We start from the raw sequence: 24978 nt of genomic DNA, 5'->3' as shown, positions 1-24978 counted from the left end.
ATTATCATATAATTTAAGACTATCACAATGCATATGCTTACACAGCATTAATTTTACTGGTATTTACAAATTCTTGAATACTTGACTTGATAATCTGAACATTATTTTATATATATAAGGGCTTAGTCTGTTTGTGTGTCTGTCTGTCCATAATGCTTTTGGCCAACTGCACACATGCTGCCAAGAGGGTGGGCAGTGATTAGCTTCATGGGCCCAAGTTTGAGCTGCTGCCGGGGAAGTTTGTGGCAGCAGCGAACATGTCCTAGGTGCCCGAGCAGCAGGGCTTTTCCACGCCTCCCTGCCTTGGAGTGAAGGGGGGCTCATGATGGCAGCACCCCCCCAACGCCCTTCCCCAACACCCCACAGAACACCTGGCAGGGAGGGGGAGGCAGTGGGCAGAGAGGGAGGGAGGGGAGCCAGGTGCAGGGAGGTGAAGGGGTGATCATGGTGGTGGCTGTTGTCAGGGCTAGGCAGCGGGGAGGGAGGGAGGGGAGTGGGAAGAGGACAGAGGGCCACAAAAACGGCTGGCAGGGAGGGGGAGGTGGTGGGGAGGGTGGGAAGCTGCATGGGCCCAGGTGGGTGCAGGGTGGGGGGAGGCGAAGCAGGGTATCATGGTGGTGACTGTTGTAGGGGCCAGGAGGCAGGGAAGGAAGGAAGAGAGGGAAGTGGGGAGGGAAGGCAGGGTCATGGTGGTGGTGCTCCCCCACTGCCCAGCCCCAACAACAGCCAGCAGGGAGGGGGAGGTGGCAGAGAGGGAGGGAAGTGAGCAGGGAGCGGAGGGGAGGTGGGGGGAAGCCCTGCTGAAAGATGGAGGCATGTGGGGGAGGGAGCCCCCATACCAGAGTCTGGAGGAGGTGGCAGTGGCAGTGGAGGGATGGTGAGCCAGAATGATCCATTTTGGGCTCAAGGCAGGCCAGCACTAGAACCCAGAGGTTGCTGACACTGATGCTTCCCTCAGCCACCCATGAGTAAAGCTCCCTGTCATCTGACCATGGTGCAGCATAACTCTGCTCCCTCCCCACTTCACTGAATCTCCCCCTGGTCTGTAAAATTAAAGCACTTCCCTACTTCAGGCAAGTGCAATAGCTCTCTTTGGCTTCTGTAAATAGGGAAAAAATGCTTTAAAATTCAGAGATGTTGTCTCCCCATACACCTCATCACTTAGGCACAGGTACCTGCTAAAACCATAGTTCTAAAGTTTCATTGATTCATGTGTCCCCATAAATTTGCCCCCCATCTATTTTTTTCTAACAGTGTTAAAAGTTAATATATTTCTGTACTCGTCTCTGTTGCTACACTACACTATTACTGTTACTTAACTGTGGTGTTATGAAGCCTAGCATTATCTAACACCAAATCATTAATGAAGAAATCAGCAAAGTTTAAGAGCTCACAAGTTACAGAGCGTGATTAACCCCAGTGTAAAACACAGCCAGTTCACCAGAAACCAGTCTCTTATTTTTTCTATACTGACAAAAACTGTAATGCTGTAACCACAAATAGATGTTAGAGAAGCTGAAAGTAAGGTTTTAAAACAGAGAGGCATTTTTACCTCACTACAGCCTGTCAGCAGAGGAAAATAAAAGTTGAGTATTAATGTTCTACTGGTTAGAAAATGTAATTTCACCACACCGATGATTTTCCTCTGGTTGTTTTCATGCAACTATTCTAAGCAAACCTTAGACATTAGGAGATATCAACGACAGATGGTAGTTTTATTATTAATAGTCTTAAAATACCTGCAGTACCTTTAAATGTATTAAGTCCCTCATCAAAGTGTAACATGTTGCTACTGAGAGCAGCTGATGTCCAGAAAGCAGATGAGGATATGCATGTAAAATAAAAAAGACATGGGTAGTGAGGGATTGTGACTTCTTAATATTTTCCAGATCTCTGTAATTTCTTGCCACCTGTCAAAATTCCCCCAATAGATTCAAAATATTCAGTTCCTCTTCAACCTGTTTAGTATTTCTGCGCATTATTAAGCACAGTTGCTTGCTAAATGTCAGTGGTGAGTGTAGAAGGCAGGGCAGAGTGGCACCTTTTAAAGACTGACGCATTCAGAAATGCATAAAGCTCTAAAAGGTGACAGTCTACTTCATCAGATGCTATGAATGAACTTGCAGAGAGCAGGGGTACTAAATAGAATAGGAATAATGAAATTTAAATACAAAGGGTGGGGGGAGAGTGGCACCACTGGGAGAGGTGATGGTGGGTTGAAAGGGATAAACAAAATAATGATTGTAGTGATTCCTACCCTGTGCCCTGTAGCCTAATAACACTGTGCAGTAGCGTGCCAGGCAGAAACCATGTCAATACACTGCTTCACAGTAGTATAAGTCTACTGCGCAGTAAGCATCAATAAAAAACATGCATCGACCCTACTATGTAGTAAGTGTAGTTATCACATATTTAGTAATTCATTAAGCAAGTATCAACTAAATGTGCAGTAACTACTTTACTAACACTGCATTTTGTTAAAAATGCAAGCAAATCTTAAGGATACCATGGGTGCATCTACACTTGCACTTTTCTATGGAGTTGTCTAATTAGCTGTGCAGTAAAGCATCACCATCTACACATGCACCCATATTAGGGCCCAGTAAACTAATTAACTCTGCTGTAGAATAGTACTGTCCAGGAAAAGTTCATCATTTAGCATGCCAAAACACATGTGTAGACAGTGACTAGGGCTGGCTGGGGCATGAGGGTGCTACAGTGTGAGGGCTGCCTGTTGGCTAGCACCCTGATGCCCTAGCCAACCCCAATGCACCCAATGCCACCACCTGGAGCCTGCCACGGACCCCCCGAGCTCCCTGCTAGCCCGGGGATGCTTTGTCCCAGCTCTAACTACTGTTGTCCTGGGTGCACGTGTATATGCAGCACCCAGAAACTGTTAACTCTGGGTGAACTGTACCAGAGTTTATAGCTGCATGCTAATTTTACATGTAGACACACCCTGTAAATGTGGTTTTGGAATTTGTTTAACTTTACTTGTTTCTTTTTTTATTATAACTAGAGTTATGCAAAGATTGACGATTCTATTTGAAAATGTCAAGTGAAAATTCTGAAACTTTGCAGAATTGTGAATGCTGAAAATTTCATTTTGTCATATTTAATTTAAGATCTAGATAACAAAAACTCTAATATCCATGAGCTTTAGATGTAAAGCCCTCTTTAATGCATAATGTATGTATTAGAAACATGCATACTTCTTACTGGATATTTTTACCAAAAAAATGGCAGGTAGAACCTGCTTTTGAGTATTATAACTTTTTAAACCCATAATTTGGAATATAATTCCTTTTCAGTATAAACATTTCATGTACCTCTTACTAAACTCTTGAACCTGAAATGATATTCCTCATTGTAGTTTATTCTGATATGGTGGCTATTGGGCTATTAATTACCAGTTCTAGTGCGGGGGGGGGGGGGGGGAAATAAACTTAAAAAATACATGGAATAACTATTGAAATCATCCTCCTTACCAAAACCAAGTACAAATCCACTTTTTCCCATGTGTCCCTCTGTCCTTAACTCTGCTACATAGGGACATTAAGGCTAGGTACATACATTTGGGGAGATTAGGGAGGGGCTAGATCTCATTAAAAATGGCAATCTAACTTAGTTCACGCAGGTGCAGACCTGATACTTAGATTGACCTAACTAGAGATATAAGTGCAAACTACACAGATGTTCAGGAAGTTTAAATTGTTCTAAAAATGGCCTACTCAATCTAAGTTAACTGTACCTCCAAGGTAGTCTAACTTAGATCAGGACCAGTGAAACTGACCAATCTAACTGAGGTTCTCTACAATTCCCAGCACAGCCCTGGGGCTGGAAAAGCCCAGCCCAGCCACTTGCTCCTCCCCCAGATAGAAAATACCCACCACTACCCTGAAGTCTGCCAAACACCCCATCCCACAAGCCAGTCCTGGTGCCAGATTTACCAGCATTGGCTGGTACTGGAAGCCAACCACTGTAAGTCAGGGTGTGGGGAGGGGTGGGCAGGATTGGTGGGAAATCAGGAGCTAAAAATAGCCCCTGGTCTGGGGAAGGGAGAACCTCCCCATGATCCCAAGCCACCCTAAAGACCCTACTATCCTCCCAATCCTACCAAACCCTCCCAGACCCCTGCAGACTCTGCTTGCCCTCCCCAATCCCTTTAAGGTCCTGCAAACCCTACTTGCCCCCACCCCCCAGTCCCTCTTGTGGACCCTGGCTGTCCCCCAATCCTCCTGATCCCCCCCATGAACCCTGCCTGATCCCCAATCCTCCACTTAGACCTGGTCACCCCTCTAATTCCTCCAAGCTCCCCAATAGCCCCTCCGATTTCAACTTACTTTAGGTCAGGTGGCCATTTTGAACTCTAACCTCTCTCTAAACTCCCCAAATGCCTGTACATACCCTAAAAGTATGTCTAGCATACATACCCTAAAAGTATGTCTAGTGCACTGCTATATTAGAGATGCTTGTTAGAGAGACTATCTGTTAGAAATACTTGAGACAATCTAAGGCAGAAGTTACATTTAGACTATACTGAATCTGTGGAATGTTAAGTGATGTAAAAGTTAGAATATGTTAAGGATGAATGCTGTTTGTTGCCTGCAGGGCTCTGACTTCCCACTAGAGGGCTGGCAAGCAGGGATGTGGCAAGGAGCCAGCACACCTGGAGTTTATCTCTACTTTGGATGGGGACTGGGGGTGAGGGGAGTGGGGGGAAAGGGTGGAAGTAATGTATCCTGGGATGCTGCAAGACTGCAAGTTCCTCATTTTATTTCCATTGAAGTGAGTGAAGTTACACAAGCTAGGTAGGATGGCCCAGACTTGCACCTCACCTGAAGTGGTGTAACTGAGATGCTCAGAGGCTGCGTAGCATGAATTAAGGAGCTTTTTATCATGAATTAAGGAGCTAATACTGCAAGAGTACCACCCAACTACCAAAAATCATAAGTGGGATTCCTAAAATTATATTTTCATAGATTGTAAACCCAGAAGGAACCTTGGAAGATCATCAGATCCAGCCCCCTGCACCAAGCAGGAAATGTCTTAATCTTATTTGATTAAGACATTGATTAAAAAAAAGAATAATAATGTGATTATTTTAATGTAAATTATATTTTTGAGCTGTTAACAGCCAAGGTTTCAGTAACTTTGAATTGTGGGGCTAAAATTTTTTGAAGTTCATTAGTGACTTAAATCCAGCCAAAAATCAGTTGGACTTATGTGCCTCAGTGAATTAGACACTTACAAAATTTTACCCAAGAATAATTTTTTTTTTTTTTTTTTTTAATGAAAGCTGAGACTCTCAAATAATCATATTGAGATGACTTGGGATAAAATCATGCTTGTTGACAACATGCTAGTTAAAATTATGCTAGCTGACTTTGACCAAAAAGGGACCATATGTGCTAAATGAATGTTTCCCAGTTACTCTCCCTCCTTCTGACTGGTGTTACACCTACAAACAAGAAAGCAAGACTGGTCCCTTAATAAAAGGATGGAAGTCAAATTGTGGGCCCACTACTTTTACAAGCATTTTTCTGTATTTATAAATATGTTTTAAATACTGTCAAAAAAGCATGCTAAAATGTTAAACTTTGAGCTTGAACCTCATTGCAGAAATTTCACTTAAGCTCAGAATATGAATTATTATTTGAGCTAAAATGTTTTTGTAAATAGATATGTGTAGTGTCATTAAAGACAACATATTATACTCTTAATTTCTGTGAGCCAAGTTTTTCCCCTGCCCATGATTCTTTTTTTTTATATTAAATTAGCAACAGAGTGAATGCAAAGATAAGATATGAAGGATTTGCTTTTTGAACAGCCTCCAATGCTCTAGAGCTGCAATAGAAAAAAAAGTACAAAAATAAACACCCTCACTCGAATAGCACCAGATACAGCAACGCTGCATGAAAATCTAATTCTATAGTACCTCATCTTCCAAAGTCACTATACTTTTAAGATATCAAGGCAATAGAATGGAGGAGGAAAACAAATTGTAATATTCTAAATGTAAGAAGATGATGGGAGCAGAAAATGAAGAATTATGTTTTATTGTAATTATCTGCTGCTTTAGTGATTTGTGTATTACTCCCAAATTTGCTTTATAACTCTGAAATCTAAAATTCAAATTTCCTTATATGCTGCCAGTAAGCAAAACTATAATAAAACATTATTTTTGTTAAGACCAGATTTCACAAGTTTGCTAAACTAAAAATATTACCAATTCATGAAAAGAAATACTCAGTTGAGGTAGTGAATTTATAACTTTCAACATATAAGAAGTCTTTCAATACTCACTAATAGATATATTTTCTGTCTTTATTTTCTTCATCTTTTCTCAGTGTCTTTCTCCCTGTTTCTCCAGTACACTTGCTATCAACAATATGAACTCGTTTCAATTTTTACAACACTGTAAAAGTCTTTCTGCATTTTCTTATTATCTGAGTTGATAGACTAATTAGACACAGTCAAGGTTATATCTAGGTGTTCCAATAAAAAATGGTTCTAATTGCCCCTAGACTGAGGATAATTCAATTACAAATCTTTTCAATTTGATTCATTCCTTTCTTCCTAAGGAAGGATTATGTTGATGGGTTTCAGGTAATGGAACTTGGTGGCTTAGGAGGGGCATTAAAACATCCTTCCAGCTTTAACTAATGTGATTAAGTTTTATGAAGTTTGTTTTTCTTCTTAAAATCTTACAGAGGTCAAGTACTCATGTGATTCCCTTGGAGCAGTGGTTGAGAAGTTGGTTAAGTTAAGGAGGTGGTAGTAATCTCTTGAAATGTGCTCATTAGAGTTCTAAAAAGATTTGGAAAAGTCCTTTCCCACATCATACAACCTAAGTTAAATGAAAAAAAGCATAATACTTTTTAAGTCTTTAATTACTGAGTCTTGATGTGGAGCTGCTTCTTGGATAACATTCTGTTACCGGATCATACCTCTGTGATCATTACTGGATAGAGAGTCAGGGTTGACAAATATTTTGAAGTTGAGTTCAAACCTTTGCCCTGTCAGTAATATAAACTGAGCTAGATACTTACTGAGCCAGCAAAAAAAAATATGGCCAGCCTTGGGTAGAGCAGGGGAGAACTTAGCCCTTTAAAGAACTGCTAATATAGCATCCTTATGGGTAATCTAGTGTTCTGACATGTCTGAAAATGACCTGCTTGAATATTCAGTGCCCAAAAAGGCAGATAAGGTTCTTTGGGTAAATGTGATTCAATCTTTGATTAGACCAACTAAACAGTTGGAAAAATTGTTCTTTCCAAGCTTTTGGGCACAAACACCCTTCTCCAGGCATAAGAGTCTGCTGGTGTTTATGTGCTCTCCTAGGTGGAATGGAAGCCAATATGCAAAATGCAGACCTGTGAAAATGCAAATGCATGGCAGTGAAGATCAGAGGGAATGGGAGACAATAGGTGAGAGACAGGTAGGTGTGTGGAAGGAAAAGGGTGAAATATTGACCTGGTGATAGAATGTAGCTGATAAAATGTAGAGGTTACCTGGGGTTATCAGATGGCAGGCAAGTTATAATGTGCCATAAATCCAATGTCTATATTTAGTCCATGATTTTTTTTGTATCCAGTAGATTTATGAAGTGAAATTCGTAGGCTCATTTACAAAAGGTGTTTTGTAAATTCTCTTTGAGGATTAGAAAGATTGGAGAGAGCGTGGTTGTCTTGTGAGAAGTGTGCAACCACACGTAATTGGATATTTCGGCCTTTGATAGATTTTCAGTGTGTGTTCATTCTGGTACACAGTTGTTGTTTAGTTTCTCTTATATATTTTCCATCAGGGCATTCAGAGCACTGGATATTACATTTCTGCAGGTGCAGCTATAAGATCCAGGAATGGTAACGATTCGGTTGTGGGGTATGGTTACTGTGACAGTGGTGGAGATGTGTTGGCAGGTTTTACATTTTTTGTCCTGGCCTGGTCTTGATCCATTTGGTGTCCTGTGGGCCATAGGAAGTTTGCTTCTGGTAATGAGGCTGGCAAGGTTCAGTGCTGTTTAAAGGCTAGGATGGGTGGTTCTGGAAAGATCTCTAAGAATTGGATCTTCTTCTAGTATGGGTTGCAGTTGTTTGAGGATTTCCTTTATAGGTTCCTTAGAAGGATGATATGTCATAATAACTAATGGTGCACAATTTGGGGGGATTTTCTTTTTGTATTACACATTCATGTGGTATTTAGGTGGCCCTTTCAAAAGTACAATCTATCTCTCTGGAGGTGTGTCCTTGTTGAGTGAAAGCCCTCTTGAGATTTGTGAGGTGACCATCACAGGTGTTCTCCTTAGTGGAAATTCAGTGGTGTCAGGGGTAGGAACTGTAAACTGGGCCCTCTTCAACTTGGCAACTTCCCATTGAATGATGTCAAGCTGGGGAGGGGTTGCCATTATCTCTCAACCACTCAGTGGTTTTATTTTTCTCACCTGCCATAACTTTGATCTTGTTTCAAATAGGGAGCTGCTTCGGCTGAGTAATGAATGCGGGCCTGCAGAAGGAATTTCTTTGTCAGGCTCCATCTTCCCTACACCCCACCCTTACCACATCCTGGATATTACTGAGTCTCTTCCTTGTGGTTAACAGTCTGGTGGCAGGCAGGGTACTCATTCCAGCCCACCAATCTAAATGACCAATCTCACCTCCAGAGCTCCTCCCCTTCTATGGGAAAAAATAAGACCTCAAAAATGTATTAACTTGGGCCTACCCACTTAATTCCTGTGCAGTTTCAGAGGGGGCATCAACTTAGGTCCCTTCATTTCTTCAGGGTTCATCCCCTTCTCTGGGAATGATCAAGAATTGCCATTTTATAATAAATCAGTAGTAGCAAAAAAACCAAACAGACACATTCAAATCACCATCCATAAGCTGACATGGACTGAAAAGTCCATCAATGTGTTCAGGGTTTATCCCTCTATCAGTTTACTATCAGTCTCTCAACAAAAGCAATTACTAGTTGCACCCACACTGAGCATCCCCCCCAGCCCCCAGCTCACCATGGGCTTAGGCTCCTGTGCCTCCTCCAATCCAGTTCCTCTTCAGCCCAAGTGCTACTTTTTAGTCAGGCAGGTGTCCCTGACGTCCTGCCCACTAGTACCTGAGCTGGCTGGCAGTCCTCCGACTGTCCAGGCCTGCTTCCTTGCACTCTTTACCTGCATTTTACTGCAGACTGGCACAGGCAGGGGAGTCCTCCAGTGTCTCCTCTGCCCAGACTCTGCAGTCTGTCCTTGGCTACCCCTCTCCAGATCCAGAAGTACTGTTCTGGGCTCTGCAACTGCCAATCCAAATGGATCATTCACTCAGTGTCTAAAAAGGAAATATTGGTGCTGGAGTATTCAAGAGATAGTCAGATGGAGAGGTGATGATGATTGAATTTGTGATGGAAATCAATCGGAGACTGTAGTCTGATGGAGTTAGTTGGGTTCTGATGGAGGTAGGGTTGATTACCTAGTTGGTCTAATAAAAAATATCACATTTACCCAAAAAACCTTGTCTGCCTATGTCCTTAGACCAACATGGCTACAACCAACACCCCTAGAGTCCAAATAAGTATATAAGGCCAGATTCCCTACCACCTATTAATGTAATAAATAGATTTAGGCACCTGACTTTCTGAAAAAGGCACTTGAGAAGAAAACTATTAATGTTCCTCCCATCATGACACAATATCACCTAAGCCTGAAGACTATGCCTTCAGTAAACAAGAGAGAACCAATCCATCTTTTTTGTTAGCTGTTTTTCAGGGATTTATGCAAAAAGGAATAGGATCATATTTGGATAGGTGCTTGGTACACATAAATGCCTAATAAGTGAAATAGGATCTGCTCCATGGTTCCATAAAATGTACCTCCATAATTTGAAACATGGTGAAGCTTGATTTTTTTAGAATATATGCATTGGTGTAAGACTGGATCTGAATTCTGTTTTAAGACTTGCATATACTATTGTTATGCCTTGAGGTGGATGAATACTAGGTAAAAGAAAAGATTGAATAGATGCATGTAAACTTCAAATCACAGCTTAGTGCAGTAATATTCAGACATTTTTTCTTTGTTCGCTATACTCAAACATTCAGATGACCCGTTTTCATTCTCCTGGAAGTTTGAGGAAAAGAACATATATATAAACATGGGCATTTATATTGAATGTGCTTGCCTAGCTACTTGCCTCCCTAGGTGTAATATCACTAAATATTTCTGAATAGAGATAGGGACAGAAAAAAATCACTTAAAAATCAGAGGATTTCCTTAGCAGAGTTCAAGCCAGAACAAGAGACAGTTGTTAAAATGTTTAAAAAAAAAAGTTAATGTTAAAATACAAGGTAAGGCCCTTCCTGAAGTAACTTCAGAAATGTTGCAGCTCCAGGTGAAGGGATAAAGGGTATGTACAAATGTTACATTTAGATCACCATAAACAAGCTTAGGGAGATCTAAACGGCCAGGTGTACAAGTGTTTGCAGGGTTTAGGTTGCCCTACAAATGGTGCTTACAATTTCTCATTAGATTAGAACTAACTTTAGACCTGCATGAGCAAACCCACCCTAAAATGGGTTAACCTGACCTAACAAAAACTTGTACATGTTCCCAGCCACTCACCACAGCCCTAGGATTGTGCTGTTTTTATCCCCCGTCCTGACAGTAGTGTGAGGCTACTTCCCCCTCACACACACACTAACTTCCCCTCCTTGAGCTGGGAAGGCATCCCTCCCCCCCAGACCCACCAGCTCCACAGACGTGCCCTCCCCCACCCCCGATGCACCAGTCCCCAGAACATCAACTCCCCTCCTCCCCATGACTTACTTGCCTCCAGCTGCCTGTGCCACCTCCTGGCAAGAAGAAACCACTTCAACATGGCAATCCTGATTCAAGTTTAGACATCTTAAACTAAGTGCCTAAACCTAAGCTGGCTCCCACAAACACTTGTTTGCATCCAAAAAACTGCTCCCAAATTGCTGGCTTATAGAATATGGCACAATCATTTATATAGCTCTGCAGCCACATTTGCGTGCTCTGATGTGACATCAAAAGGTTGACATGGGTAGAAGCCATTAGCTTCCACACTGTTGTGGAAGAAATGAGGAATAACAGCACCAATCAAAAAGACAGAAGAGCTCTGAGGCTGCTGTAACATATTCTAAGGACTTACCCACTCCCCAACCTTACTGCTTCAGAAAGGGGGGACGCAGAATTGACATGAACCCATCTTTGTTTTGCTTCTGAGTTTTGCCGGTCACACCTGAGTACACTTCAGTGTTGGGGCCAGTTATTTGTGGACTATCTGAAAAACATAAACTCAGTTGACGGATTTTATGCAATTAATAATTTTATCAGATCTAGCTACCATCCAGTTCATTCTCTGTAACATTCTGCTAATTCTGGACATTCTCAAGAGGTTACAGCTTAGGTTTTCTGCCATGGTGATTGCCATTTATTACTGGTATAGGTTAGGTGCACCTCACTGAAGGCGCACTTCTTGATATCAATTATGAATACGTGTTCATCTAAATGGAGGATAGATTTAGGTATAGCATGTAGTAGTGTCAGGCAAATGCACCAATTCCTTCAGTGATAATGAAGAGGTGAGGGCAACCATAATCCTTAGCTTTACAGCCTAAGGTGACTGTTAATGACTGTCAAAAATGTATGCCTTTGATCTCCAAGTTTTCCATAAGTTGGAATTGTTGGCCTGATATTATAGCCAATTGCTTTCTTGCATTCTGTAATATGAAGGCATAGCAATATGAACATGTATTCCTTAAAAAGGATTAAAATAATAATTTCTCCTGAAAAGGAGACACTTCACTGAACAAACTTCTACAATGCAGAGAGAATGACAGAACAAACCACATGTGATAGATGGTGCTTCGTGCAGTACATGAGGAAGGTGCTCTGATATCCTATAAATGATCCCAAGATGGAACTCCTACAGAAGGTCTGTTTTTATTTTTTTCTGATCTAGATAGAATCGTTAAAACATCCCAAGATTTTATGTTCTGACATTAATACATTTAAAATTTTAAACTAATTGCCACACACAAAATAAGTATACATAAGAGGTCTGAGGCATCACATGCATACATTAATGCGCACATCATGCTGGCACTATTATCTACAAAACTGAATCCAGAACTTGAAGGTTTGGGGGCATGATATGTTGAAACTTAGTGCTAGCTATATAGTGAGTCATGCTTTGCTTTGGCACTTTGGATCTGGGCTTTGCAGAGCTGATGGACTGGAAGATGGCCCAGCATGCTACAATTGATATCTAATTGACCATTTGACCAGCTGAACTTACTTTTAGATGCTAAATTACTCTTCTACTGTTAGTTTCACAAAGTTGTGAAACAGCTTCATTCACGGATGAATGAGACAGTGTAGAAGAATGTGGTAACTGCATTGGGCTGGAGCCATAATTTTGGTGAATGTTGTAGTGGATGAGAAACAATGCTAACTGCAATATCAATTCATGAATATTCCTATTTCATTTCAGTACAAATAAGCAATGTAACATGTACATGTGCAGTCAGTTATCATCAACTAATTAAGAATTCAACCCAAGTCCTATAGGACAGAAAACCCTGCCTCCAAAATTCAATCCTCATGCCACCAAGAATATGGAGGTGGCTAGTGAATCCATCAAAATTATTAGGATTCAGTGCATTTTTCACATCCTCCATCAGCAGCAATAAGCTCCAGTTTTAATTTGTGAATTCCTAACGGGGCCTTCTAACAGAGTAATGGCAAACAGCATCTACTCAGCTAAGCCCATCATTGATGCAATGTTGACTTTAAAAAAAAAAAGCATCATAAACATCACTACCACTACCACTAGCACAAACATTCACACCACTGGGAATATGAAGAAAGTAGGAGAAAACTGTGTGGGAAAAGTCTTCCCAATACAAACTCAAGTCCTTTTGGTCGAATTTATTTCTCCTTTTCCTACTACATTCTATCCTCTGGTCACTTGGACTGTGTATTTTGTATATTGAACAGCTGTATTAATAATAGGTTGACACTTATTTCTTCACGTGTTTTCTCCTTGGTCCCAATGCCATTATTATATAACTAGAGTTATCTGAAATGACATTGTAAATATCTGGAAAAATGAACACTTGGAGAACACTGGCGAACATGACCTTGAAGTGATCTAGATATTTTGCAGGATAATTCCAGTGTGAAAGTTACTGAGCTTTGGTGGTTTTTGCTTGCTGACCAATATTTGCAACTTCAAAAAACTGATGCATGGTATCGTACTCATTATCAGAACTGAAGGCAGTCTCTTACTTATTATCAGGGATCCTGGTTTTCCCCGATTAAAAATTCGCAAAATCTCTGATAAACCCCCCCAAATCCATGATTAAAATGAAAGGCCCCTCACTCTTACCCCCAACCCTTCACACCCCCCTGGCCCTGCTCATGCCCCTCACATCCCATCCACAGCCCACTGCTCCCCGCAGTCTCAACAAAGGTTGCTCCCAGCTGCCAGGGTTAAGGGGCCAGGGACCTGGGTCCAAAGCCCCCTGCCCCCAGCAGAAGGCAGCAGCTGTCCCCCACTGCCTGCCTGCTGTGGGCTCAGGTGTGGGGTGGGGCCGGCTTCCTGCCACTGCATGCACTCCTGGGGGGCAGGGACAACCCGTGCACACCAGATCTGGGTGTAGGATGGGGGCAGGGGTGGGCTGCCTGCTGTGGCACTGGCTCCCCACCCTGCTGCCCTCCTCCTGGGGCCTCTGCAGCCCAGCCACTGTGAGATCCACGCTGCCCTGGCAAGGCAACCCCTGCATGCGTGGCAGCAGTGAGGGGCACAACACTACACAGCCTCCCCTGCTGCTGCTGCACACACGGGATGCCTCCCCAGGGTAGAAGCAAGGAGATTCCCACACAGGTCTGCTCTTCTCTGCCGTGGCTGGGTCACACCAAAATGGGGGATGTGGAGGCCCTGGGGGAGGGCATCAGGGCAGGAACCTGAGCCTGCATTGGGCAGCCGATGACTTCTCCTGCCTTGCACATGGAACTTGGGGCATGGGTCCCCCTTGCCTCCCTGGGAGTGCATACAGAAGTGCAGAGCTGGCCTCACCCCCCTCGCCTTATAAATGAACCACCCATGGCCCCATCCCACTCCTCACCGGGGCCCTGTGGCCAAGCATTGTGGGCCGGGTCCCAAGCCCCATGAACCACCTGGCTGGGCAGCAGCCCAAGCCCTAGCCCTGCCCAACTCCCTCCCTCCCTCCCTTCCTCCCTCCCTCCCTATGGGGGCCTCAATCCACCCCCCCCCCCCACAACTTACCTACATGAGCTGCTCTCCAGGCTGTCTAGCAGCCATGTGCATATATATGCACATGGCACCCCCTGCTTGACCGCCCTCTTCACACTCCCTCCCACACCCCTGCAGGCTGGAACTCTGCCAACCTACAGAGAGCTATTTGTAAAACTGTAAAATCTGTGGGTTTCTCTATTAAAATGAGAAATCCATGTTTTCCTTGGATAAAGGGGGAAATCCGTGTTTTTCTCAATCGTTCCATGGGAAACAGAAAACCCAGATCCTTTCTTATTAGTGATTATTCTCATGTCTAAGTATTCTCTTACAGACTATTACTAATTATTATATAAAATAATAGTGATTGTATTACCTATCCCATGACAATGGATTGCTATAATTGTCCTTAGTTTTTTACTTTAGTCCTGGTTTCATGGGTGTGTGTTATGTACTAACACTATAACTTGTTATGATGTTGTTTTGATTTAGAACAGAAGTGAAAATGTCACAAAGGAAAGTGTAACAAAATAACTTGCATCTTTCTTTGTACTGAATAGTAATCCAATTATGTTTTAGGAAATCATGGTTTACTAAGTAAATACAGCCTGAAAACATGTTTAAATTCTCTGAGTTATATGTAATACATTGCTGGAACTCATTAATTTAATGCATCTGTCTTTGGGATGTTTTGTCTTTTTAAATTGTTCTCTACCTTTCCTCTAGAAAGAAACTTTGAGTAAAACTTTGAGTATATTTAGTAAAACCACCCTTTCCTTTTCACCATATGGCTGATTATTTCTTGCTCAAAAATATTGTTGGCTGTAATCTTCAAAAGAGACTAGGTTTTTAGATGTCTTAGGTTTTGTCTGACTGGAGACATCTGTTCTTAAAAAAAAAAAAAAAGTGGTTGGCATTTATTGGAAGTCATGCCCCTTAATGTGTCTTCAGCTAGGCACTCAGAATTACTTTAATTTCTAATGTAATATGTTACATTATATTGCATTATTCCATAGACTCATATAAAATAGAGGTGGATGGGTGAGGTTATCTAGAAGGCTGAGTAGATATGCACCATATAGATAAACTAAATAAGGGAATACAAGCTTGTGTGAATTTGAATACACTTCATCAGATGTTGCAGTCTAGTTCATCTTCCTGCCTCAAAGAAGGATCAATTGTACCTAAACCATTTTTGACAGGTATTTGTCTAGCCTGCTCTTGAAAATCTTCAAAGATAGAGATTCCACAGCCCCACTAAGTAACCTGTTCCAGTGTTTGACTATTCTTACATTTAGAAAGGGTTTTTTTTAAACTTGTATCGATCTCCTTTGTTACAGTTTCAGCCCATTACTACTTATCCTGTCCCCAGTGGAAATAGAGAATTTTTTATAATCTTCCTCTTTACAGCAGCTCTTTATGTATTTGAAGACTAGTATCATATCTCCTCTCAGTCTCCTCTTCCCCAAACTAAATAAACCCAGTTCTTTCAATATTTCTTCATGCTTTCTATATCTCTTATATCGTTTCGTTGTTGTTCTCTCGACTCTCTCCAGTTGGTCCACATCTTGAAATGTGATACCAATAAAAATATTCCACCTCAAGAATATACTGAATAGGTCTGAAAGATTAGTTTTTCAGTCTTAAACAGGGTACATCTCAGTTGGGCATTAACTTCTTTATTTTTACAATGATGTGAAATTGTTGACTCATGTTCAGGTCACAATTTACTATAAACCCAAGGTAGTTCTCTGCAGAATTGCTGCCTAATCAGCTGAATCCAGTTTACAGCGGTGTAGCTGATGATCCTTTCCCAAGTGAAGTGCTTTGTGCTTTCCCGGTAGAATTCCATGCTATTTATTTCAGATCATTTTTTCAATGTCTCCAGATTTTTCATTCACATCCTGTTTTCCAAACTATTTGCAATTCCTCCCACATTTGAAATCCAGTATGAGGCAGATAGAGAATAGGTCTGCATTTTTTTTAATGACTCCATTTAGCATAACTCACAGAGCTTCTTGCAAGGTACTTACTCTTTGTTTACATCTATAACTGTTGCATGGGTTTAACAGTTACCAGTGATACAATAGGAAGAGAGCAAGTGAATGTGGTAGTATTTAGTTACAGAAATGTAAATACTGTGAACTCATAAAATAGGTATTTCCCCCACTGAATATTTAGCAATGAACACTATAGAAAAACATGATTAGAAACTATGAAGTAAATCTCGCCCTCTGTCAGAAAGTCTTTAAGAATATCCACCTCAGTGGATGTGCCTGCTACAGCTTGTACTTTTTTTAAAGAGGCCAGTCAAGTCTTCTGTAACTAAGGCCAGTGCTTCAAGTTTCTTTCTCTTTCTGAATATTATTTATGGAAATAAATTGACAAAGATTTTAATTTTAGTGATAGAAGTTTGAAGATGAAAAAAAATGCTATAACCAAATTTCTATATTTTTGGTTAGCTAGAATGACTAACTGAAAAAAAAAGAAGACATGAAAAAACTAAATAAAGCACAAAAGCCTTAAGAAATCTATAGAAAGAAGGGTTGCATAATTGAAATACTCATAACTGGAATTCCCCAGATATGTGAAAATGGGGAACTATAACATAAATGCTTTTACCTAAAATAATCAAAGACTTTTTATTATCTGTATGATCATTTTATACATATGCAGCATAGAAAAGGGATTAATCATGTTGGAACTCAGCAGGAAGGTCCAATCATGTACCAGAGCAGGGAAATGCTTAACTTTACATGGATGCCCAATAACATGATGGGTAGTATACTTGTCTGATCAGCACTGTTTCCATTAAAGTTCTTTCTTCTTTTGATCAGAAGTTTTTTCATGGAAACAAATGGGCATCTACTAGGATTAGCAATGATAAAGACCGCTGAATAAATAAAAATAATAAAAGCAGTGTGATAGTTCTACTGAAGATAGAGCTAAAATAACTATTGATACAGTGCACATAAAATAAGCATAAATCAACTCCCTATTTTAAGATCAAAATGAATGAAGAAATTATTCATATTATTTCTTCTAATTGAGCTAATTATCTATCATTGATACATTTCCAGATTTGTCTGCTTTTCTTAGAACAAACTTCTTAGTTACTTTCCTTTTAATGGCTATGTTCATGTAACTATTTGCACATGAACGTCATGTTCCTCCTGAGCCTGGGGGACTATGGTGACTGCCCGAGGGCGGTCGCAGCGGGGGCATAGTGGTGGCAAGTGGGGAGCTTCTGCAGGCGGCCACAGCAGTGTCAGCAGCAAGATGAGGAGGTGGTCAGCACTGACTGGTTATCAGTGACCACTCACAGATGCCGCCAGTAGTGTCAGTAGTGGCCAGTGTTGATCAGCGACTTCCTGCACTCACTGCCGGCAGTATCGGTGGCAATGGGGAGGTGGCAAGCGGTGACCACCTGCATGCACCGCTGGCAGCAGCAGCCAATCTTAGAGGGTGCACCCCCTAAGTGTCGCCATTGTATTGGCATGTGCTGGATGGAACATCAGTTCTGCTCACATATATGTGCCTATGTTACCATTTAGTGATTGATAACATGGAGGTCATAAAGTCTTATATTGTTAAAGCCCACAGCAATCCTTTCTAAGTTAAAATGAGGGATATTCCTTTTTTGGAAGAGAGAAATCTTTTAGTTTAATTTTCTGACAGTAGTAGAGTCCACAATTCATATGTCTAATTTAGCTTTCAAATGTGGTATCATTGTACACATTAGGCAGTACACAATATGTTCTCTCAAGTTGTGTATCTGTATTTAGAGTCACAACTTAAATGATATTCTCCTTAGAGTCTTGCCCTTACTTTATCTGACTAAAATTCTAAGTGATATTACCTCCAGTTTTTATAAAAATGTAGAAATTCCTGTTACTTTATGTTATAGGCTATGACAGAGAACAGAAGAATCTGGCATAAAGCAATGTGATGGTTGGAATTAAGAGACCTGTATCAGTACCTGAATCAATGTATTCATTGTATAGGTTTATTTAAGAGATTCTAAATATGAGACAGCCTGGAAATGATATGTTGCTCCCCATCCTTTTATTTATATGTAAATGGGAAAGTTTATCTCTGTTTTCGGTACCAGGGACAAGATCATGTTATCTCTTTATAATGTTTCCTCACATCCTCAGACATTAAAACATAGGTTCACTCAGTGTTTACTTCAAAACAAGTCATTTATAGAGATATTTCTCTAGTTAGGCAACCAGTGCTGATTATCTGCTGAAACTAGGAGATCTTCAAGGACATGAAAAATGCTAAATTAGTTAGTAAAAGTGCTGAACCTCTGCTCAAATGTGTCTACTGTGCTGCAGTCTGCTGGTTTCTCCCATGTGCTCCTTTATTTTCATCTGAGAATTAGCGTAGTTCATTGTAATGGCAAAACCAGCCATCTACTGCTATCTTTGCCTTATTATTTCTATCTAAGGAATTCATGCTTATGATCCATTTTGACTTATATAGGGTCTTTGCATTAATTAAATGCACTTCAAACTAAAGTTATTCTACTTGACTGTATAAATGTGCCTTAATTACATGAACAGAACTATAGTCAGATCCCTGAATCAGTGCGGATTAAAACATCATTTCACAGCCAAACAGAAACATGTTCCCAATCACTGCACTTGAATTATTGTTATGTAGCTTGGGGCTTGTATTAAAATCACTGAATAATTGCAATCAGATTATTATAATCAAGTACAGGAACAGTAATTACAGGTTACAGTCATTTTAAGCTGCCCTGGAAGTCCCATATACTGATCATATGCATATTAAAAGTTTATGTTAGTGATAAAATTAATGAACAGGATTGTAAGCTCCTGTCTGTGAGATAGGTGTCACATATCTTACTGTGTAGGGAGTTGTATTTTGTATAGCAAGGACATCCAACATGTTTACATGTTTTTCAGTTCTCACAGCAGTTAGCTATAACAAAAGAGAAGGGTAGGGGGAAGCAAAAGCACTTCCCCACATGTTTTATAAATAAATTGCTTCTTTACCAATGCTTAATTTAATTCCCATTTAAAGATCTCATCTTTACTTATTGTGGTGTCTGATGACAGTGTCAAGACCTTTGTTATTTTGTTTCTATTTGTTAGAAACCCAGGAAGTGTGAGAGAGGATGATTGGGAAAGAAATCCTGGACTTTTGCAACTTGGGTGTATCTGACATTGAACATCAATTTCAATTTCTATAAAGAAAAAAATTATTTTAGGGCAGAGAAGAACAAGAATTATAAGACTTTTTCCAACCCGCTTCATATGGTCTTGTTTTGGAGAGGCCATAAAGTAAATAAGTACTTCTGATTTCCTGAAGAGTTGTATTAAAAACAGAAATCCATGCTGTCTTAATATTCTGATTAAAAGACAAAAACCCCGCTGGTTTAACTATAATAGCCTTGTTCTTTGATTCAAACAATGAATATGGAATATGAGATATGAATTGGATTGTGATGGTCTGGATCTAAAATTAGAACCTAAAACTGAAAGAAGCAGTAGAGCCCTAGGGCTCTAATCATAAAGAAATGTCTCATGCGCACGTGTTTTAACCACTGAATAATTTTATTACCGTTTTGCTCCTGATTCACAAAGAAAAGGAGGCTATGATACGATGGAGAGTAAGGCTAGCAAATATAAACAGAGCATATACAGTGCAAGCGTGAAAGTAGCTTTTTCACTATAATAAAGGTCCCGTATTGTACATAGATCACAAAAAGGAATTTATTCTAGCCCTTCATTCAGACCTATAGGAGGGAATAAATGTATAACAATTAAATGTGAATGAATAAGAAAATGACATTCAGGAGGACAAGGCAGACCAGCAGATTAATCCTTTGCCAGCCTCACAGACTTTCTACAGCCACCATGACAGCCAGCATAAGCCAGATAAAAGGCCAACCAAACACCCAGATGCTGCTGCTGGAAAATGACATACTAGAGCTCAGCATCTGGGCTATCTAGATGCCAAGTTCACCTCATGGGTGCCCACAGTGCCTGGCTCAGATGCTGGACTAGACAGAAGGGGAGTGGGCAACATGGAACATGCTGAACAACACAGTTAACAAGAAGAAGATACAGAGCCAAGTGAGTAATAAACTTGCACAAACCTGCCAATGTGGTTTAGATCTCATAAAAAATAATAGCTTAAGTTTATAAATAAAAATCTTGATTATTTGTTAAGCAACAAACCTCTGTCTAGGTAGTCAGCCAGGAGTTAGAACATGGCTGTAATTAAAGATGGTACAGAATAGACTACCCACTCTAGAAACCTACTTGTCAGTGTCATCAAACCATTTGAGTATAGAAAAACTGCAGGAGTCTGGCCCATAAATACTGACATACAGGCTCAGGACTTCTGGTTCACCTATACCACTCTTCTATTTGAACAGTGACCAGCAGCAGATGCCTCAGAGGCAAGTGCAAGAATAGTGAATAGCTATTTAATAATTTGCCTGCCTCAGGTGATCCGTCCTAATATCTGTGAGTTTGTAGATAGATAGCTTATGTTTGTAGAGGGTTTGTGGTTTTTGGTGTTGAAGAACAAGAGGAAAAATTATTCTTAAGTTCATTGTTAATTCATAGACTACTTATTGAATTTCCTGAAGAAATGTACAGGAATACTTCAAATCACTACAGTTTACAGTGCTAAAATGTTTATCAAAACTTGTAATAAATGGACAAATGTTTACGTAGGAGAAAAGTTGTTTTTTAATGGATTCTGTGAAATTTACCTACTTTAGTGTCTTGCCCTTCACCTTATTGGGTCCCTTTAAAAATGACTCTGGGCAAAAACTAATATGGAAAACTTCACACCAAAGGAATCTTATTTTAAAAAAGGTATGAGCAACTGGGAGAGAAATGGAAATTGTAATGGAAACTTCACTTAAAATTAGCTATAATCCAGTCATTGTCTAAACACATGCATCACAATATACTGAGTTGGAGAGAAAGTTACAGCTTTTACTGTTTGTGCACATAGGTGTGTGTGGGTGTCTTGAAGGGTTTCATTGAACACATCTTACTCTATCTCACTTATTCATCAAGCAATGCATAGTATTGGGGTGGAAGAAAGGCAGCTGTGAAGTTTAAAATCTGAAGAAAAATGAATATCAGTCTGAATGTATGTGTTTGTAATAAACTACTGCATCCATGAATTTGTCCTTGTTTTGTTCATGAAATCTAGTTCAATGCCCAGTTGCTAGAAGGTAAAGTAACAGAATCTGAGATCTCTATAGAGAGCCATGTTGTGATAGTTCTTCTATAATGAGTGGCAGTTGAGCTTGGAGTACAAAGAATTTATCATGAAAAACCTCTCCTTGCTGTTTACACACACTGCTGGGATGGTCATTTGGATCTAAGCTTAGTAGAGACCTGAAAGTTTCTAGCAGCGGGAAGAGATTTTTTATTTTTTTTTGCAGAGTTGTAGCATGTTTTCTTTTAAAGGCCTGTTGTTTGCAGGCTGCTCAGTGAAATGCAAGAAGAGTGACATTCTGATAAGTAAACTGCAGAACTTAAAAGATCTAGTGATAGATGTGGGGTTCATTGTTATTACATCTGATGCCCACAGACGATGCTTCATTTAAGTGATTGCATGATTCCTTCATAAAAACTGAATTTCAGGTATTTGTCATTCTGTAACGGAATATCTGACAGGGAAAACAAAATTCCAGACCTGAAATAATTTTATTAAATTATACTCATTCTTTTGTTGTTGAACCAAAGGACTGAGAGAATGTAGTATGTAGTCAATAAGTATTGTTAATTTGGGACAAGTCACTTGATCTTATAAAATGGTCCAAGTAAGCCAGGTATAGAACTGCAGATAAAATAAGACTTTTCTGGAAATTATGTTACGTGTGAGCTATGTATTTGAACTGAAGAAAAAGTTGGAAGAGACAAAAATAAAACCACCAGTTTGGTAAACTTATATACCTCCAGCCAACATATAATCACTGACCACTAGCAAGACATTTCTGTACAAGCATTTAAGACTCTTCTGATGCCTACTTTCTTTAGAAGATTCCTTTTGCATTGCACATGTTTGAATTTTCAGGTAGTGCAAAGGCCATGCTTCCAGAAATTGTACCCATAACAAAGGGCTAAGAAGGCTGGTAATAGAGAGCTGGTTTCATGAGGTTTCACTTTATTCCAGTTAGTCCTTTAAAAATATTGTCAGAAAAAGAAAATAGCCTGAAAAGGTATATTTTCTTCCAAAAACTAAATTTTCACAGTGTTCTAGAAATTTTATACGCACTTTTTGGAGAAGGCATCCTTAGAACAGAGCGAGTTTTACAGAGCTAATGCTTATGTGGGTTGTTTTTTTTCTTTTCTCTTCTTCTGTCTTATTTCTGTCACTAGCATAGCAAAAACAAAAAAAAGTAAAGTATGGTAATCTAGGATCTGTATTTAAAGTAATGATAAGGTACAAAGTAAAACGATTCAGAATTCCAAAAGTTCTGGGTTGAAAAACTCATTCAGTTGTGCCTATTGTGATTAACAGTCTTACTAAATCTCCCACTGCTTTTTTAAAGAGAGGTTTCCCTTTCAAGTTCAAGCACTTGGAGTGCTTCTTAGAAAATAATAAGGTGATGTGATAACATTAGACATGAACAAATGAGGACATCATGTTAGGATACCAAAAGAGAAATTTTTACTAGTGCTGACAGACTAAATGACCTAATAAATTCTATAGGATTCTGGACTAAGCTATAGAGAAGTTGATAGTTTTAGGTTTCCTCAGGCAGATACCCAGCATACAGTGGGCTTCAAGATTTTTCTTGGGGTTGAAGCTCTAATCCTACAAGGTACTGGGCATCTACTGAAGTTGATAGAAATTAAAGATGTTGAGGCTACTAGACAGGATTTCATCTGTTTCATCTAACTGCAGCTTATGAAAAGGTCTTGACTGCAATGTCTGTCATTGCCTCATGATGGAATTTGATTAGTATTATAAAAATAATTTAGGACTGGGGCACATTTATAATGGCATTTCTTCCTTTGAAGAAGTGTTTTAATAGTAAAAAATAAACAAAATGGATATCGACATGAAATGGCCTGAATTTTCTTTTTGAGGAGTATTACACTGATTGCACAAGGGCCCTGAAAGGCTAGCTAGACATGCACTTGAATCAGAAATGTGACAGATGTTCTTCCACTGGCAAATGAAAGTGTTAAAAATTAGTGGAAAAAGCAAATTACATTTATGAGACCTTTTCAATCCGAAATTCACATACAATTTATTTCCATTTTAGCATTCCACAATGAGCCACTACCTACTGAGGATGCAATAAATATTGAAAATAATCTAGATATGGCCTAAAACCATTGCCTACATTTTCAGTAAGGAGGAAGAGAATGTTTAACATGGGCACGAAGTCCAGTTAACTAATAAGGAAGTGGTATTCATTTTATCTGAGATGAAGGAGAAATCCAAGACCTAAATGCGCACAAATCCCAAAACTATTTTCTATCCCAGAATTCCTTATAACTAGTGAAAGAAACTGCTGGTATAGTAGCAAGGAATGGTAAGTAAAAATCCAGAGTGCTATCATATGACCAAAGAATAGCAAATGTAGCCTGTGGGAGGATCTAGGATTTTGAAAAGTGGGTGCAGATAGTATGGTCCATTATCATATATAACACAACTCACATTCTCTCTAGGTAAAATGAAACTAGAAGATCTACTAATATGCTAGGGGCCTAGGGCTGTATTATTCAGTTCAAGATTGAAACAAAAACATATGCATCTTTATTGGAAAGTGCAATAATTTTATGAATCATACATTACATATTTTTAAAAAATCACAACAAACTAGACAAAAAAAATACTCAAAAGATATTTATTTAGTCCTGTTGTCATTAGAATTAAATGTCTTTCAGATGCATAAATCAAACTCTAGCCTCCTTGAGCATCCTGAAAGTACTTCAGTGAAAGTTATTTCCACACCTGAGTTGATGTTTTTATCTACAGTTAAAAACAGTCTGCGGAGCTGTGAAATGGGAGGTACATTACCAGGAACAACTAGCAAATAACAAAATTTCAGACAAAAGACCAGCTTGATTAATGCAATATTAAAACCATTAAAAAAGAGAGAAGGCCCTTAATACCTATGGAACAAAGAGTTTCAAGAGCATCAGATATATTATAATGAGTCATGAAGTCAAGTGATTCCCTCACTGCTGAACAGAGATGCTGCTGCTTCTTCCAGGCTGTTGGTTTTAAACTTTTGGAGGACCAGGAAACAAAGGGGAGTGCAGCTGCACCACTGTACCTACCCTGAATCCACCCCTGGTAGCACCCGCATTTAAGGTAAAAAGTATGATCTGGACAGCTGCAAATCTATTAGCTTGACTTTAGTAGCATGCAAGGTTTTAGAACAAAATTTTGAGGAAACAGTAATTAAAGACTGGATGTAAATGAAAAAAGGCTAAATTGCAACATGGATTTGCTAAAGGTAGATTCTACCACACTAACCCAGGATCTTTCTTTGATAAAATGACTGATTTTCTGAACAAAAAAAGTTGTAGTTCTAACCTTTCTGGAATTCAATAAAACATTTTAAACAGGGGTGTGAGGGCTATCATAAATTAAGAGGAACAAGGTATGAATTAGTGAAAAACCTATAAGATGGGTAGGGAGCTGGCTAAGCTGGAGACTGTTGAAAGAGAAGATATCAGGCTGAAGTGAG

General features: G+C 39.8%; 1 long non-coding RNA gene across 2 annotated transcripts in view; it reads right to left on the bottom strand.

The window, feature by feature from the left end:
• LOC109282208 (uncharacterized) overlaps window positions 1-24978 on the bottom strand; it is a 93011-nt gene that overhangs the window by 1611 nt on the left and 66422 nt on the right. For both annotated transcript variants that reach the window (XR_002089128.2, XR_002089125.2), the window contains 2 exons: window positions 11160-11291; window positions 1749-1802 (listed from right to left, as the gene is read on the bottom strand). This is a non-coding gene — a long non-coding RNA (uncharacterized LOC109282208). The remainder of the gene's footprint in view (window positions 1-1748; window positions 1803-11159; window positions 11292-24978) is intronic.

The sequence above is a fragment of the Alligator mississippiensis genome, chromosome 3 (genome assembly GCF_030867095.1).
Source record: "Alligator mississippiensis isolate rAllMis1 chromosome 3, rAllMis1, whole genome shotgun sequence".
NCBI classification, from domain to species: Eukaryota; Metazoa; Chordata; order Crocodylia; family Alligatoridae; genus Alligator; species Alligator mississippiensis.
This window is presented reverse-complemented; position numbering and strand designations above follow the sequence as displayed.